Below are 17,600 nucleotides of genomic sequence, written 5' to 3'. Positions count from 1 at the left end.
TTTCAAGTGCTCCATGAACTTGGACGGGAAAAAAATGGCATCTTTATTTTCAGTAACTTCTTCAGTAACCTCCTGGAAAGCCAGTTGTTAACTATTTACCAACATAACCCTGTCTCGAGGTCATGCAGATAAAAAGTCACAAAATCATAGATCTAAATCTAGAAGGAATCTAAGGGGTCCATGGGGTCATAGACTTCACCAGATAACCATAGAAGTTCATGCCATATAAAGGGTTGAGAAGATTCACTTGAATTCCTGGTTTCCAGAAATATGGTGCATCCAAAAGCAAGAATCACTTCTTTTTATTTATGAAATTGAAAAGCTTTTGCTTTAAAAAAAATTAATTGAATTTTTATTTTCAGTTCCAAGTTTCCCCCCCCCCTTCACCCCCTCCTCTACCCATAAGAAGGCAAGAAATATGATATCCATTATACATATGAAGTCATTTAAAACATATTTTCCCATTAGCTATGTTGCCCAAAAAGGCAAGGAAAATAAAGAAAAGAAACAAAAATATACTTCAGTTCACACATTGAAACCATAAGTTCTTTATTAGTTTTTTCCATCATAAGTCCTTTGAAGCTGTGGTTGATCAGTGCATTGATCAGTTACCAAGTCTTGATTATCCTTCCAATGTTGCTGTTAGGTATAATTTGGTCTCTTGCTTCTGCTTACTTCACTTTTGAGGGTAATACATTTTTATCCATTTTATTAAATATTTCTGAATTACATGTAAAAAATTTAACATTCGTTTTTTCACATGTTGAGTTCCAAATTCTCTCCCTCTCTCCTGCCCCTTTCCCATCCCTTGAGAAGGCAAACAATATGAAAATAATTATACAAGTGAAGTCATGCACAACACATTTCCGTATTAGCTATATTGCAAAAGAAAAAACATATGCACAAAAATGAGAAATAGAAAGAAAATTTTAAAAAAGTATGCTTCAATCTGTACTCAGTGTTTTCTCAGTTCTCTTTCTGAACATGAATAGCATTTTTCATCATGAGTCCTTTGGAATTGTCAAGGATCATTTGTATCGATCAGAGTAGCTAAGTCTTTCATAGTAGATCATCCTTACAATATTGTTGTTACCATGTACAGTGTTCTCCTGCTTCTGTTCACTTCATTTTACACTAGTTCATGTATAAGACTTCCCAAGTTTTTCTGAAACTGTCCTACTTATCATTTCTTATAGCACAATAGCATTCCATCACAATCACATACCACAATTTTTTCAGTCATTCTTCAATTGATGGGCATCTCCTCAATTTCCAAGCTGTTTCCAAGCTTCCAAAGCCTGGATTAGATCCAATCTATTCCAGTTAATGCTCTTGAGCCCTCAGCGTTCCTGAGATTTCTTCTTCCCAGACCAGTTATCAATGAATCACTTCATCTTATGGACAAAGAACAATTGACTTAAAACAGAAAGCACAGTCATTTTAAGAGCAGGAAAGAAGACATTACATAACTTACAGTGTAGCACCTTGAGGTGTACCCTGACTCACAGGGAAGATTCCCTCCAGAGAAAAACGAAACTGGGTTTGAGAACTATGGGTCAATATGGGGCTATACCCTAATGCTGTAACTTAAAAACAAATTGACCATTAGGTCAATTTGGATGGATAGCCATTAAAGCTATTAGTAAAAAGCAAAGATATTTAATTGAATTGTACAAGAAGAGAAGTAGCAACAAATTTTTATTTTCTTCATAAACCTGTGGTGGCATACTATCCCATATACAAGATCATTGGCAAGAGTGGAGATATACGTGTGTGTGTGTGTGTGTATGCACAAAATTGCACTAATAAACGTTTAACAACCAGCTCTTGGGGAAAGGGGGAATGTACCTATGACACACTTTTAAGTTTAATCTGCACTATTAACATTTTCTCCATTTATTGAAAGTCTAGACAATCAACAAAACAATAAATTGAGCCCTGAATTTTAGCATTTGCCAATTACCATGGTATGAATAACTTACACTGAAAATTTAGCAATTGATGGTCTGGAGCTGGCTCCTGCACACTCCTGAGCATGTGTAAAGGAGTACATAGAAGAAACCAGTATAATCAAGACATACATGTGGAGAAACCTACAGGGAACACGAGTGGTAGGACAAGTACTGAGGGTGCACATGTATAGAGAGTATGTGTCTAGCGTGAATGCATGGAGGGGCAATTCATGCCTTGGAAGCTATCAGGCTGCTAATGTCTGTTGAGGTCCTTGCGCTGCTTCTGCCAGAGCTCCTCTTTACTGATCTTGTGGTCTCTTCCCAGTGCTGCTCTGGTGAGCATTCATCCAGATGTTTTCCAGTCTGACTCATTGTCTTTCCCGAAGCTGCTCTGACAGACTCATAGACTTCACCTGCTTTCCCTCCTGGAGGCTTTTTTCTGTTGCTTCCTGCTTCTGGCTCATCTGAAATCCTTGACTTTTCTCTTCCTTAAGAGAAAAGCAGGTCCTGCCATGCTCTTTTAGTTTAAATCCCAGAGATACTTTCCTGGTATAGCTCCTTTAGAAAAAGAAGAAATCTTGCTTCAGACCAGCAAAAAGCATCCCCTTAGGTTTTCCTGGCTTGTTCCCTCTGAGTCTTAGCTACTAAATTCAATTCTCAGTCCTAGGCTCCTAGCTGATTAGAGTTCAGAGCAAAGTCCTCCCAATTAGCTAATGTTATTGGGCTTAATCTATTCTTTCAACCAAACCTTTTGGTTGCTAAATTTCAGGGTTGCTGAGGGAGCCCAAATTCATAAGCATTTCATACACTACAGTGAACATTTCATATATGTACTGATTTTAATTTCTGAAGCCTAAACTATAAATCAGGTAATGGCCATTTGCTCCATAGCAGTCATTAAACTTGGTAGGGGTGGAGTGGGGAGAGATGTGGGATCTCTCATTTTTGGAACCCAAAGCTTGCTCTGTTCTTCCAAGCTCATGGATGGGAGCAGGAGAGGAATCACTGAGATAAGGCCAAGATCTAATGACAAGATCTTTGTCTACTCCATAACCACATTTCTGGCTCTTTTATGGGCTTCTAGGCACACCTTAGAATTCCAGACACCCTTGGGAGAAGAGAAGGGAACAAGGGTTTATTAGATGACTACTCTGTGCCAGGGACTGCGATAAGTGCTTTGTATATATTATATATATAGAATCTCATTTGATTCTCACAGCAATCCTGTAAGGTGGGTGCTATTTTATACTTGAGGAAACTGAGGCAGACAGAGGTTAAGTTACTTATCCAGGGTCATATAGCTAAGAAGTGTCTGAAGATGGATTGGAAATTACCTCTTCTTGACTCTAGGACCAGTTCTTGATCTACTATGCCATTAACTGCTTCTAACTGCCTCACCCTCCCAGACCATCTCCATCCACATTCCTGACTACCTATCCATTAGTAATTAAGGTTCTTAGTCTCATTTTAACTCCTCATTGCTGTCTTATTACATAGTGGGCAAGCTAGAGAGGAGAGGAAGAATGAGATATGTTGGGCTGTTGCTCCATTGCTTTCTCCCTCTCTCATACTCTGGTGTGGGCATTCCATGTGGGCCCTTCAGCGTGGGCACTCCTTGCAATGATGTCAAGCACAATATACCCCCATGCATCTTTGGTCCATGTCTTCCCATACGTGGGAAGTCTCTGGTAATATTAGGGATCTTCTCCCCATTGTCTTGATATCCTGAGAATGTTAGTGAAGCTTGCAAGCTGTCCACTAACCCTTGCTCTAATTGTGCAACTGGTCCACTTTCTTTTTCTATCATATTCATCTTTGATGACATCTTTTACTCTGATTCTCTTCCACAATTCCTTCTGTTATGGTCTGCCCACACTTCCCAGATGCATCTCCCTTGCTCTATGAATGAATTTCATCTTTAATTCTTTGGGGACTCATAGTCATACAACACCATAGATATAATATTGGTATTAAAAATAAATCCATGTTTCTTGGAGAAGTTTAAGGGTCATTATTTTTTAGGTTACAAAAAAGCAATATAGCACCCCTCCCCTTTTTCATGTCCAGTTTAATTCTACTTCCAACTCATTGTCCATTTGTGGGATCTCTCTAAAACATAAAAATAGATAGATAAAAAATTTGATCCATTTCTCCCACTATACATAAATAAAATGAGAGTCTAGGACCCCCAGCAGTTCAATTGATTAGAGAGAATAAGGAAAAGTTGAGATCATATTGAGTCTGGAATTTAACTAGAAGTCCTTTCCCACTAGGAAAGCAACTATAATCTAAAGAAGCAAAAGTAAAGGTCACCCAAAGGGCAATAGAGAGATAGATGAGGAGTGTGAACAAGCCAGGGAGGATTAATTTAGAAGAAGCGAGAAAGTGTGTCATCAGAGAGATATATTGCTAGTAAAAAAAATGGGCCAGTCACATAATGAGAATAAGGGATAATGAATGGACAGCCTATATATGACTCAAGTAATCATATCATGCAAGGAGACAGAGAAGAAGGACCCCAGATTTGTTGGGTTATTGAGAGGTCATGAAAACTGGAGGTAAAGGAAAGTCGATGGGTTGCTCTCTGCTCTTGGTGATGAGATCATAGATACAACCAAATAGTGTCTTCATCATGACTAGTTCAATCTCCATTATATTTACTCAAGAAAGTTAATAGATTATTTATGAAAGCTGAGCCTAAGGGACCCCATTCCATCCTTTCTATCATTAAGCAGTTACAATCACCATCATTGGGTCCATTGTGTTTCCCAAGAGCAGAAATGACCTCTTACATGGTTCCCTCACGTGAAAGACTATCCTTTGTTTGGTCACATTTCAACTCTGTAGTTGAAAAATAAGCATTCATGGTTAGAATATCATTTACAGGGCCCTGTAGGTAGCAGCATACCAAATAATCTCTCTGAATACTTTTTAAGATAACTAATTAAGGGATTAAATCCTTATTTTTTCTCCTGCTCTTTACATTAAACTGCCCCTAAGCTTTAAAGACATGGTGTTCCAGATCCATGATACTTTGAAAGATCTTAAGTAGAAATATCACAAGGAAGACCATAGTGGAAAATGTTCTCAATTGGTTAAGAATTGGCTTCCTCAAGTGCTGCTTCTGAGAAAGACAGCATAGGTGATTTTTTGTTTTTAATTTTTGTTTTTGTTTTTTGCTTCCGTGTATCTAGATATCATTCTGGTTAGGATAGAAGAAATCAGGGAAACTCTCTGAACTGTTAAGGTTGAGGATCTCCATATTACTAGTAGACATTGACTTTCATATGTAATATTCCATCTCCTATCTATATACCTTTACATAGGTTGTCCCCCATGGTGCAATGGAAGTGGATTTGCAGTCAGAAGACATTGCTTCAAAGATCAACTCCACCCCTTGTTAGCTGTGTGACCCTGGGCCTTATTTTCCATATCTGCAAAATAAGTGGGTTGTGTTAGATCTCTTGCAGCTCTAAATCTATGTCCTTATGATCCTCTAATATGTTTATGTGATTTGTCACCACTGAGAACCAACAGTTTTCCATTGGAGGTGATATCACTGAACATGAATTAAGTTCCCTTTCTGGGCTATCCAGTAAATGCTAGACCACTGTGACACAATCCAAGGCTATGCCTCACAGGCCAAATGAAACCTGAATTTAAGCTCCCTCCGGAACAGATGGTATTAAAATCGGGGTACTACTCATTCCCCTGGAATGGAGGTCAGCTATTTTATGCCCAGTGAATAAGTCAAACCCGTCACAGAACGTGAGGAAACATCCAATTTGCCCATTTCATCCAATAGTATACTCTAATCCAATAGATCATATCCTTTTGATGCTGTTACAGGAATGATTCAGGCTATTTTTGCCCAGCGTGGGCCAGATATCATTCATTAGCTATACAAGTGCTTTGGTCAAATGCCTGAATGAACAGGTGTAAGGCTATCAGCTGACCAGATATAAGCTTACATATCTCATATGCTTAACATGCTCAGGCATTTATTTAGAAAGCATATTCATTGCCGAAGGTACTACTTTGTCAGCGTCTTGGTATACATGTCTATTGAAAACATTAGGAAAACAGCAAAGGTTTAAGCTACTTTAGAGAAGAAAGAGGAGATGATTTAAAAAATGGTAAATGACATCTCCATTATGTTTGATAGGCTATTACAGGATGGAACATTTAAACTCCTCCCTCTGTGACTTTATATAATCTACCCATGTCTTGGATCTTGGATCCTTCCAATACTTGGCTCAGATGCCATCCCCTATATGAGATCCTTCCTGATCTCTCACCCCTTCCTATATCAGGATGATAGAGCAAGAGCTGAAAATTGCCTCAGAGACCATTTAGCCCAACCTAATCATTTTATATATAAGGAAGCTGAGATAAAATGAGGTCATAGTCATAGATCTAGAGATGAAAGGGATACCAGAGGTCATCTGGCTCAACCTTCTTATTTGACATGTAACTAATATACTTGCTTTGTCCTTTGAATAAATTCCTCTGCTAAAGAACTAACTTAGTTTACTGCCTGATTAAGGGAAAACACACCAGTAGGGGCTCATGAGCTAGCATTTAGTAGGAGAGCCACCCACAGGGTTGCCTCTAGCACTCTGGGAATAGTAACAGCCACCCTTCTGGGGACCTAACCAATCAGTGATAGCGTGAGTTAGGTAAGGGAACCCCCAGGGGGTATAAGATACAGATAAGAAAACTGTGGTCCAAGGAATTTAAGTGACCTGCCCTAGACCAGACTAAACATCAGAGGTGAGAATAAAGTCAAGGTCCTCTGATTCCAGAGGTTCTCTTGGCACATTCCAGAGGTTCTCTTGGCACTATATTATGCTGCCTCCTTGTTAGCATACAGCCTATCAGTATTTACTCCTCTCTATTCATGTCATATTGTTCCAGAAGAATGTACGCTCCTTATGTGTGGGGACTGCGTTTTGCTTTGTTTTTGTATCTTCTGTGTCTAACAGTGCTGTGCAAACAGTAGACACTAAATAAATGGTACAAAAACATTGACTGTTGTCATTTTTTATCTTTTTTGCCAATTTGCAGATTATGAGATGAAACCCCAGTGTTGCTGATGTATATCTGGCCACTGGAACCAGATGCTCCAGAGTAGAGAGTGAGGCTGATGACTTTGGACTGTTCTGCCTCATTTAAATCCAATTCACTTACAAGTCATGGCACCACCTTCCTGATGCCATGGTCGTCTTCAAGAACCAAGGACCAACAACAGTGATTGTAGTTTTGACTTGAATTGATTTCAACTGAGTTACTTATACAGATAGTCCTGAGTCAAATGCTTCTCTCCAGTTGTCTGAAATGCAAAAATTCGATCTCACAGCATTGTACTCTCAGGAAAGTTTTAAATAGTACATCTATTCATCTTCTTGACAGTGCTAATTTCACATGTATACTCAGTTGGCTTTTGTTTTTGCCTCATGATAAATTCAATTACAGGGAAGGTACTGTCTGGCTCCAGAGAAATCCATAGTTCTTTTAAAAAATGTCTTTAATTTGTAGCAATTTCATTTCATTTGGGGTATTCGAGATGTTTTCCTCTGGGTTACCTTGTTATCTATTATTACCTGATTTCAAAGACTGGATAGGAAAAGAATACTTTTTTAGTTTACTTGTACTAAGTAATCCTTGTTTAACAAGGGCACGCTTTCATTTTCATATTTGATTTCTTTTAAGAATCTTCCTCTAACACTCGATAGATTATGCAGGCTTCTCTCTCCCCATCTTAAAACAGATAATGCTTTTGTAAAGCAAGCAGACTTTGAGGGCAACTGCTCCTATAGAGAGAATGCAGGCAACGAACGGAAGAATAAATCAGATCTGACAGGAAAAAAAATCTAGTGCTTAATCGCTGGTTTACTGGTGTTCACTGTAGGGGCCATTCAGATACTCTGCATTCCTGGGAATCACTGTATACTAATCATTGCTTCACTCCAGGCATTTCAGCAGGATTTATTGCAGCAGACAAGCCATGTGATCTAATCACGAAGTATTAAATTAGGGTCTGGGAAGCCATGTTGGTGCATAATGTATGAGTTTCTTTGTGGTTCTCTGCAGCTGCATAATGGGTCACTTTGAGGAAAGTTAGCTGTCTTTCTTAATTTTTCCATCCATAAAATGGAAAATGCATTACTTTTCACATAAGAATGTGAGATGGTCAGATGAAAGTGAGCCAGAGAGATGGTGCTCCTAAGTGTGCCACAGCTTCTCTCCATAAGAGATTTGTTTACAAACAGTAACATTAGAGATACTGACCAGGAAATGTCTAATTAGAAATGGATGTGGGCCAGTCATAAGACAGAACCTGGAGTAATGCATGGGATAGCTCAAGCTCTGCCTTTGTGCCTGCAAAATTCTAAAAGGTTTCCAGCCTAATGGAATTTGCCATTTGGAGAATTTGCCCAACAATATTGGAAGGTAGGGACAGATTGCGATCTATCCCTAGGTCATTCCACAAAAGACTCCATACCTTTGCACTGGCTGTACTTCATCTCTGAAATGCCTTCTCTTCTACCTTGGGGATTCCCTCAAGACTCAGCTCAAATCCCACCTTTTGTAGGAAGCCTTTTTCTGTTCCTCTACCAGTGCCTTTTCTCGAAGATTACCTTCCACTGACACGGTATATATTAAATATATATGTAATTATTAACATGTTGGCTCCTCTATAAGAATGCGAGCTCCTTCAGGGAGGGGACCATGTTTTTGACTCTAGTGATATACCTACAGTGAAACACACTGCCTACCCCTGGCCTAGCATATAGTAAGCCCCTAATAAATGTTTGTGATAGACTCATCTATATCAATGAGATCACAATTTCACTGAAGTATATTTCTGTCCACAAATATTTTTGAGATCATCCAAGGAAAGAAGAAAATCAGAGACATATAAGATTAAAAGTCAAAACACCGCTTTGGCTGACTCTACCCCTACCTGCATAGAGGGGTCAACACTCCATTTCATTTGTTATTTCTTTGAATTGACGAAAATGCTTACCTGTTTTTGGCATCTCATAGAGAAAAAGTTGATTTTTTTAAGATGATAATCCTACAATCCTGTACAATAATACTAATATTGTGATCTAATGTGAAAGCTTGAAACAAAAAAGACCTCCCAGTGTAGGTTATTTAAGTTTACTGAACATATGCCGGAAGGAAAATATTACCTCATCTTTGCTGTGGTCATGTGAGATTGAAAAAAAACCTGCAGGGCAAGCTCAGACTATTTCATGATTACATCAGATAATTGCATATGCCCTGACAAAAATGGCCCTGCTTAGTCTAGGTTTTGAATGGCAGCCAATGACCTCATGCAGAAAGAAAAATGAGCAAATTCTAAAATCACCGACCTGTTTGCACGCCCATTTTGAAGGTTGATCACTCTTTATTTTACACAAGGCAGTCTTCATTCAACAAGGATGTTACTGCCCAGAAATAACGATGACATCTTTGACTTTGTATTGCTATTCAGTCATGTCTGACTTTTTTCGTGACCCCCCCTTGGGGTTTTCTTGGCAAAGATACTGAAGTGGCTTGTCATGTCATTCTCCAGCTCATTTGACAGATGAGAAAACAGAGGTACACAAGGTTAAATGACTCACCCAGGGTCATGCAGCTAGTAAATGTCTGAGGCCAGATTTTAATTTACAAGATGAGTCTCCGTGACTCTCAGCCCTGCATTATCCACTGTAACACCTAGCTGCACTATCTTTCTGTAGGTATATATGAATTTAGTGAACATTCTATGGTACTGACTAATGTCTAATAGTCTGAGGCATCTAAGTGGTGCAGTGGATAGAGTGTTGAATTGGAATCTTAAACATCTGAGTTCAAATCTCATCTCTGATACTACACATGTGACTTTGAAAAAGTCACTTCATCTCCCAGGCCTCTGTTTCCTCATCTGAAAAAGGAGAGTATTGGACTAAATGACCTCTGAAATTGTTTCCTGCTGTAGAGCTAGAATCCCCTACTTTACAAAGGAGGAACCTGATACATAGAAGAGAGTTTATAATCCTGTCAGAGGTCCCATAGGAAAAGGAGTGGGCAGCTTTCAGAGATTTGGTGTATAGCACTGCATTTACTCATCTGGGTCAGAATACTCACAAACACTGTGACTGGTTTGATGAAAATGATGGGGAAATTCAGAAGCTGCTAAATGAAAAACGAGAACTCCACAAGATTTACCAGCAAGATAGTTCATCTACCTCTAAGAAGGCAGTATATAATTCCATCAAAAGCAAAGGACAAGCAAAGCTTAGAGAGATGCAGGATTCCTGGCTCGGTAAGAAGGCCGATGAAATTCAATCTTATGTTGATAATAACAATCCAAAGCACTTTTCTGATTCCCTGAAAGCTATTTATGGATCACAAACCTATGTTATATCACAACCACTCAGTGCTGATGGAGCCACATTGATTAGTGATAAGGACATAATCCTAGAGAGATGGGCTGAACGCTTCCATTGTGTTCTCAAAGACCATCATCAGTCACTGCTGAGGCCACTGACCATTTACCTCAAGTTGAAGTCAATCCCTCCTTATCTGAACTTCCAACTGAAGAAGAGGTTTTGAGGGTCATTAGACTCCTTTCATGTGGCAAAGCACATGGTGCCTATTCTATTCCAGCTGATATTTACAAGGTAGGGGGACCATTGCTCATACAAAAGTTGACTGAAATTTTCCAGGTTATATGGCAAGAGGAAGTTATCCCCTAGGAGTTCAAGGATGCCTCCATTGTCCATTTCTATAAAGGTCAAGGGAATAGATTGTCCTGTGACAATCACAGGGGGATCTCTCTCTCTTTCTCTCTCTCAGTCATTGCTGGCAAAATTCTTGCTAGAGTCCTCCTTAATAGGCCGATCGTTCACCTGGAAGATGGTCATATACCTGAGAGCCAGTGTGACTTCAGAAAGGGCTGAGGAACACTCGATATGGTGTTTGCTGCTTGACAACTCCAGGAGAAATGCCAGGAGCAGAACAGAGGTCTGTACACAACATTTGTAGATCTGACCAAGGTCTTTGACACTGTTAGCCATGAGGGCTTATGGAAAATTATGTCAAAATTTGGTTGCCCGGAGAAGTTCATGAATATTGTACATGAATTTCATGATGGCATGTTTGCCCGGGTTCTGAATAGTGGACAATGCTCTCGGGCCTTCCCAGTCACTAATGGAGTGAAACAGGGCTGTGTGCTCCCATGTTTTTAGCATGATGTTTTCAGCCATGTTGACAAATGCTTCCAATAAGGATGAACACAGCATCAAGGTCAACTACCATACTGATGGATAAGTTCTTCAATTTGAAAAGGTTACAAGCCAAGACCAAAGTGGAGGGAGTGTTGGTACATGATTTTTCTGTTTGCATGTGATTGTGCACTCAATGCAGCCTCTGAAGCTGAGATGCAACAAAGTATGGATCAATTCTCTGCTGCCTGTGCTAATTTTGGCCTAATAGTCAGCATTAAGAAAACACAGATGCTCCATCAGTCACCACCACACCATTCATATGTGGAACCATCAGTTACAACAAATGGAGAAGTTTTGAATGCTGTGGATAAGTATACTTATCTTAGTACTTACTTAGTACCTTACTTTCCAGGGATGTACACATTGGCAACAAGGTTGATATACACATTGCCAGAGCTAGCTCAGTGTTTGGGAGGCTCTGAAGAAAAGTCTGGGAGAGAAGAAGTATTAGACTACCAAACTGAAGGTCTACAGAGCTGTTGTGCTGACCTCATTGTTATATGCTTGTGAAACATGGACAGTCTACCAGTGCCATGCCAGGAAACTGAATCGCTTACATTTGAACTGTCTTAGGAAGATTCTGAGGATCACCTGGGAAGATAAGGTACCAGACGCTGAAGTCCTTGCTGGAGCTGAACTGCCAAATATTCAAACTGTGCTTCAGAGAGCGCAACTTCGATGGGCTGGCCACATTGTTCGAATGCAAAATGTATGCTTGCCAAAAAGGCTATTTTATGGAAAACTTGCATGGGGCAGGTAATCACATGGTGGCCAGAAGAAGTGATACAAGGACTCTCTCAAGGTTCCTTTCAAGAACTTTGGATTCAAGTGTGCAACATGGGAGACACTGGCACAGGACCGCTCAGTATGGAATGCCCTCATCAGAATGGGTGCTGCACTCTTTGAGCAAAGCAGAATTGAGACAGCACAAAGTAAATGCAGGATGCACAAATTTGGGATATCCACCCCAAATATTTACATGGTCTATCTGTGCCCAACCTGTGGTAGAGCATTTTGAGCCCATATTGGTCTGATCAGCCACAGTCGGACACACTAAAATTTCATCTTGTCATGGTGATGTCATTTTGGTCCTCTTTGAAGATGGAGGACAACAACCAACCAACCAGGAGAATCAATGGATTTGAATAGAAGTCTTAGGATTCCAGGGTAGCTAGGTGGTGCAGTAGATAGAGCCCCAGGCCTGGAGTCAGGAAGACCTGAGTTCAAATCCAGCCTCAGACACTTCCTAGGTGTGTGACTCTGAGTATGTCACTTCACCCTGTTTGCCTCAGTTTCCTCATCTGTCAAGTGAGCTAGAGAAGGAAATGGCAAACCACTTCAGTATCTCTGCCAAAAAACCCCCAAAATGGGTCATGGAAAGTCAGACAGGACTGAAACAACTAAACAGCTCCTGACTCCAAATCTAATATTCTTTCCAATATAACAGAAGTCTTACTTAAACTTAAGCTGAAGAATGTTTCTTTCACAGCAGAACTTTTTCAAGCCTACAAAGACTATGTTTTGAACCAAGACCTATGGTCTCTGCCATGGTTGTAGGTAGCTGGCAGAGGGACCTTCTTATTCCCGAGGCCTGGCCCCAACATCCATTACATAGAAGCCTTGCTTGGTGAAAATAGGAGATAACATAATATGGCGGTATATGTGTACTAGCTCTGGAATCAAAGGCTTTGTGTTGAAATCCCAGGCTTTTCACTTACTACCACGATACTTACCCTCACTGGTCCTCAGTTTCCTCCTCTGTAAAATGAGACCTCAGAGATGAAAGGGATCTCAGATGCCACTTTGTTCAACCCCTTCATTTTAGTAAGTATTTTAACCAGAGTCACACAGGTGTTAGGAATGAGAAGCAGTAATCTTTCTGATTCTAAGTCTAGCACTGTCTTTCACAGTGGTGGAACCAGATTGCTTCTGAGGTCCCTTCTAACTCCATATTTATGATCCTGTGACCTAGACTAGCAAAAGAAGACAAGGTCAGGAAGAGAAGAAGACAGTAGTAACAGCAGCTGAGACAACTCATGAGCCTTTCTGGTCAGGAAAGTGCTGAAGGTGCTGTGATGGTTGCCAGAAGATATAACTAGATGAGAATGTTTCACAGGTACCATCTTGAGTCTTGCCATAGTCATGTTCCATTCTGCCCAGGGCAAGGTTGGAGATACAGCAAAGAATACGTGAGCATCTTGCGTGGGGTTCCTCAGTGATACATCATGCCCTGGACTGGGATGGGAGGATGTCTTCAGGTCTCTGATGAATTTCCTCAAGAACTCTTAGAACCAGTGGGGGCAGTTGGCCAATTGAGAGATGACTCTTATTCCTTCTTGACTTCATGATCTCAGCCTAGTTAAAAAAAGAAGAAATAAAAAACTTTGGCTACCAGACTAGGCTTTGAAATGATGAGGATAATAATCCTTTTGGCAGAGTGGAATTTGCTTCCCTCATCAAGGGCTGTGTCAGGCTGGGTGGGGCCCTTCAGTACCTGTATGACACATAGTCCCCCCTAGGCATTATTGCAGAAGGAGAATTAACCCTTTCTGCCCAGGTGGTTGAAATTCAATGACATTAATCAATCAACCAATTGATTGTTCACATATATTTGTTTGGGACATGTAGGTGATGCAGTCGATAGAGCTCTGGACCTGGAGTAAAGAAGATTCATCTTCCTGAGTTCAAATCAGGCCTCAAATACCTACCAGCTATGTGACTCTGGGCAAGTCACTTAACCTTGTTTCCCTCAGTTTCCCCATCTGTAAAATGAGCTGGAGCAGGAAACAGCGAACCCCACCAGTATTTTTGCCAAGAAAACCTCAAATGGGTTCACAGAGAGTCACACACAGTCATGACTGAACAATGTATTTTTTTTGCATGCTACCTCTCCCATTAGACCACAAGGTCCTTGAGGGCAGGGGCTATTTTTAACCTCTTTTTTTTTCACCCCAGCCTGGCACATAGTAAATGCTTAATAAGCACTTACTGATTCATATTAAGTACCTACTATGTGTTGAGTACTGTGCTAAGAATACAAAGACAAAGGCGAAGTAATCTATACTCTTAAGCAGCATTCTATCATGGGAAAAAAAAGATACACATAGAAGTAGATATGCTCATTTTTTAAAACCAGGCCTGTGGTTTTAATGGTATGAGAAATTAACTTCCGCTACCAAACCAAAATAGCCCCTGCTCTGCAATTTCTAGTTTTAGAGAGGTGTGTAGGGTGCTGAGGACTGGCTTGACTTGTCCAGTCACACAAGGCCAATATGTATCAGCTGTTGCAATTGAACCCAGGTTTCCTTGGCTCTGGGGCCAACTGTTCATTGGCCACGCTGTTCCCTTCTTACACATGGCAAGCATTTAATGAGTGTTGAATAATTGCTCAGCTTTCTAGGTCTCTTTGGATTCAGATCTTTGCTCAGACCCAGTTTGAGAGAGCATGGAGAGTAGATGCACATAACCTAAAACTTGGGCTTAGTGACAATGGGAGGGAGCAGAGGACTGCGGAGGAGGTTGTTTGGGTTTTATCTTTAGGTCTGACTTCAGAATTTGATAATTCTCCTTATGCCAGGCCAGAATATGGGATGGGCACCTGTACTTTATGCCTCATCCTGATTCCCTAATTTTATCCATGTATCATTCTTTTCTCGGTCACTGAGGAGCAGAACCTGTGAGACATTTCACTCCACCCTCTCTCTCATTCCCATTTCCAAACCTGTTAGTTCTAGCTCTGAAATCTCTCTCTAATCTGTCCCCTCCTTTCTATTCTGTTACTATCACCCTATATCAAGACCTCATTATCTTTCTTATGGACCAGTGCCATAATCTACTTCCTGGCCTCCCAAGTCTATTTCTTCTCTGAATCATCCCATATTTACTTCCAGATTCACATGCCTAAGACATATCTTTGATTACCTGCTAGCATATCAGGGAGGCATCTTTATACAATGGAAAGAGAATTGGCCTTAGAGTCAGAGGGTCTGAGTTCAAATCCTACCTCTGGGAGTTACTACATGAGTGATATTACATAAAATCACTTAGTTTCCGTGGGGCTCAGTTTCTCCATCTGTAAAATGAGGGCAATGGGGTTGGACTATATGGTCTCTGAGGTTTCTTCCAGCTTGAAGTCTATGATTCTAGAATTTTTTCATATATGAAAGCAGACACCTAGATGGAGTAGGGAATGTTGGCCTTGAATCTGAGCCAGAATTCTACCTCACACACTAGCTGTGTGATCTTTCATCTTTCTGAACTTATTTCTTCATCTATAAAAGGGGACTAATAATGACACCTAACTCACAAGGCTGTGTGATGGTCAAATCAGGCAATATACATAGCTGGCTATGTATATTAATTCTGCAAACATATATGTGTATGTATGTGTGTGCATCAGCTTTTGTTAATCTTAAAGTTCCATAAAAACATTAGCTGTCATTGTTAATGTATTATATGCCATCTCCCACATCTATGTTTTTGCAAAAGTTGCTCCCTCATGCCTCAAGCTCTTCTTTCTCACTTCTACCTTTCAGAATCCCAACCTATCCAAAGCTCAGCCCCAGTGCCATCTCAGAAAGGTTTTCCAGATCCTTCTAGGTGTTAGTGGTTTTACCCCACCTGCAAGTTACGTAGTATGGATTTTATATTTACTTAATTATGAATGTGCTGCTTTCTCCCAATCAAATATAAACTCCTTAAAGTCAGGGACTTACTTTTTTTTCCTTTTTTGTATCCTAGTGCCTAGACCAGTGCTTGGCTAAGAGTTGTTTCTCTGTTTTCGAGGAAGACTCATGGGTGATATCACGGGTGCATGGAAAGGCCATCATGGGTAATGTCATGACCTGTGCATGAATTGGATTTAAGTGGGGCAGAATTGCACAAAGCTATCAGCCTCGCCCTCTCTTGCTGAGTCATTAAAATCCAGTGGCAGGACAAAAGTCAGGAGGATGACTGGCAATGGCTCAGGAATGCAGTGGATGACCTTGGCATCCCTGATACCTGATCAAATTCCATAGTAGGTTGCTGTTGATTCAATCTCTCTCTTCTCCTCCCCACCAAAAAAAAAAAATCCACTCTAGAGGAAGTCTTACCTCTCTCTCTCTCTCTCTCTCTCTCTCTCCTCCTCCTCCTTTCCCTTTCTATTTCTCTCCCTCCCTTCTTCCCTCTCTCATCTGTCTCTTTCTGTCTCTGTTTTACTTTCCATAACATTTTGTACATCTCTCATAATCTTGTGCCTTGTAATATCTGTATATTCGTGTACTCTTCGTATCTTCTTGATCTAGACTGAGGTCAGAGATTGTGCATTATTCATCTCTTACATGTCTCCTCCATCCAATTCCCCTCAGATCCTAACTCTTGCTCAATAAATATATATTTTTTTAATGAATCAATAAATCGATCTAGAATGTAGCAAGGCATGGTGAAAAGAGCATGAGATTTGGAGTCAGATGACCAAATGTCAAATTCCAGCTGTTACTGGTAACCTTTGTGACCTTGAGCAAGTCCCTACCTCCTAAGACTCAGTATCTTCATCTATAAAATCAAGATGTTAGATTCTTCTTATATCCCTTTGCTGTTTTAAATCTATGAGGTTACATTGTGCAGTGGAAAGAGAACTGGATTTGGAGTCAGAAAACCTGTGAGTTTGGACAAGTCATTCAGACAAAAGCAAGATACCTTTTTTGCCTACTAGTAAAAATAAACACACCATGAACTGTGATTCTGAGTGGTTGCCTCCACCTGGAAACTCAAAACAATCCTTCTCCTTGAAGCTGACAAAGACAGTTCATCATCACAGTACTGACATAAACATCAGCACAGTACTGACCCTGAGTGCCACCAACCTCAACTAGCTTTCTGGGTCTCCATATGAAAGGAGAGTTCTGGGTGCATTTTCTTTCCGTATTATATATATAACCTATGTATCCTAAACGTAACTCAAAGGATTTTATTGATTTTTAAATATCACATTTTTTTCCAAATATATTCCTCTCCCTTTCCCTACTCAGAGAGAAAACCCTTGATAAAAAGAATAAAAGAAAATGAGAGAAGAAAAAACCCAGTTCAACCAAAGTAAGACTGACAGTAGGACAGAGATGTTCTCCATCCATACTCCTCCATTTCTACCAAGAAGGAAGGGAGGTGCATTTTTTACTCCCTTCTTTGGGGAGAAGTTGGATTATTATAAGCCTATCTAATGCTCAGTTTGGATTTTTGTTCTTTTTATTTACATGGTTGCAGTTGTGTATCTTGTTTACTTGGTTCTTCTTACTTCACTTTGCATCAGATCATATATGTCTTCTTGTGCTACTCTGTATTCATTCCATTCATACTTTCTAACTCTAGAGTAATATTCCTTTCCAGT

At 40.2% G+C, this 17,600-nt stretch overlaps 1 long non-coding RNA gene across 2 annotated transcripts in view; it reads right to left on the bottom strand.

Annotated features, from left to right (window-relative positions):
• Positions 1 to 528: 528 nt before the first annotated feature.
• LOC140534490 (uncharacterized) overlaps positions 529 to 17,600 on the bottom strand; it is a 35,940-nt gene continuing 18,868 nt past the window's right edge. Inside the window, exons 2-4 of one of the 2 annotated variants that reach the window (XR_011977342.1) lie at positions 12,967 to 13,588; positions 5,269 to 5,386; positions 529 to 2,510 (exon numbers count right to left, since the gene is read on the bottom strand). This is a non-coding gene — a long non-coding RNA (uncharacterized lncRNA). The remainder of the gene's footprint in view (positions 2,511 to 5,268; positions 5,387 to 12,966; positions 13,589 to 17,600) is intronic. The other variant, XR_011977341.1, reaches the window with a different exon arrangement.

Source organism: Notamacropus eugenii, chromosome 3 (assembly GCF_028372415.1).
Source record: "Notamacropus eugenii isolate mMacEug1 chromosome 3, mMacEug1.pri_v2, whole genome shotgun sequence".
Lineage (NCBI taxonomy): Eukaryota > Metazoa > Chordata > Mammalia > Diprotodontia > Macropodidae > Notamacropus > Notamacropus eugenii.
Note: the sequence above shows the minus strand (reverse complement) of the source record. Positions and strands in the feature narration are given on the sequence as shown.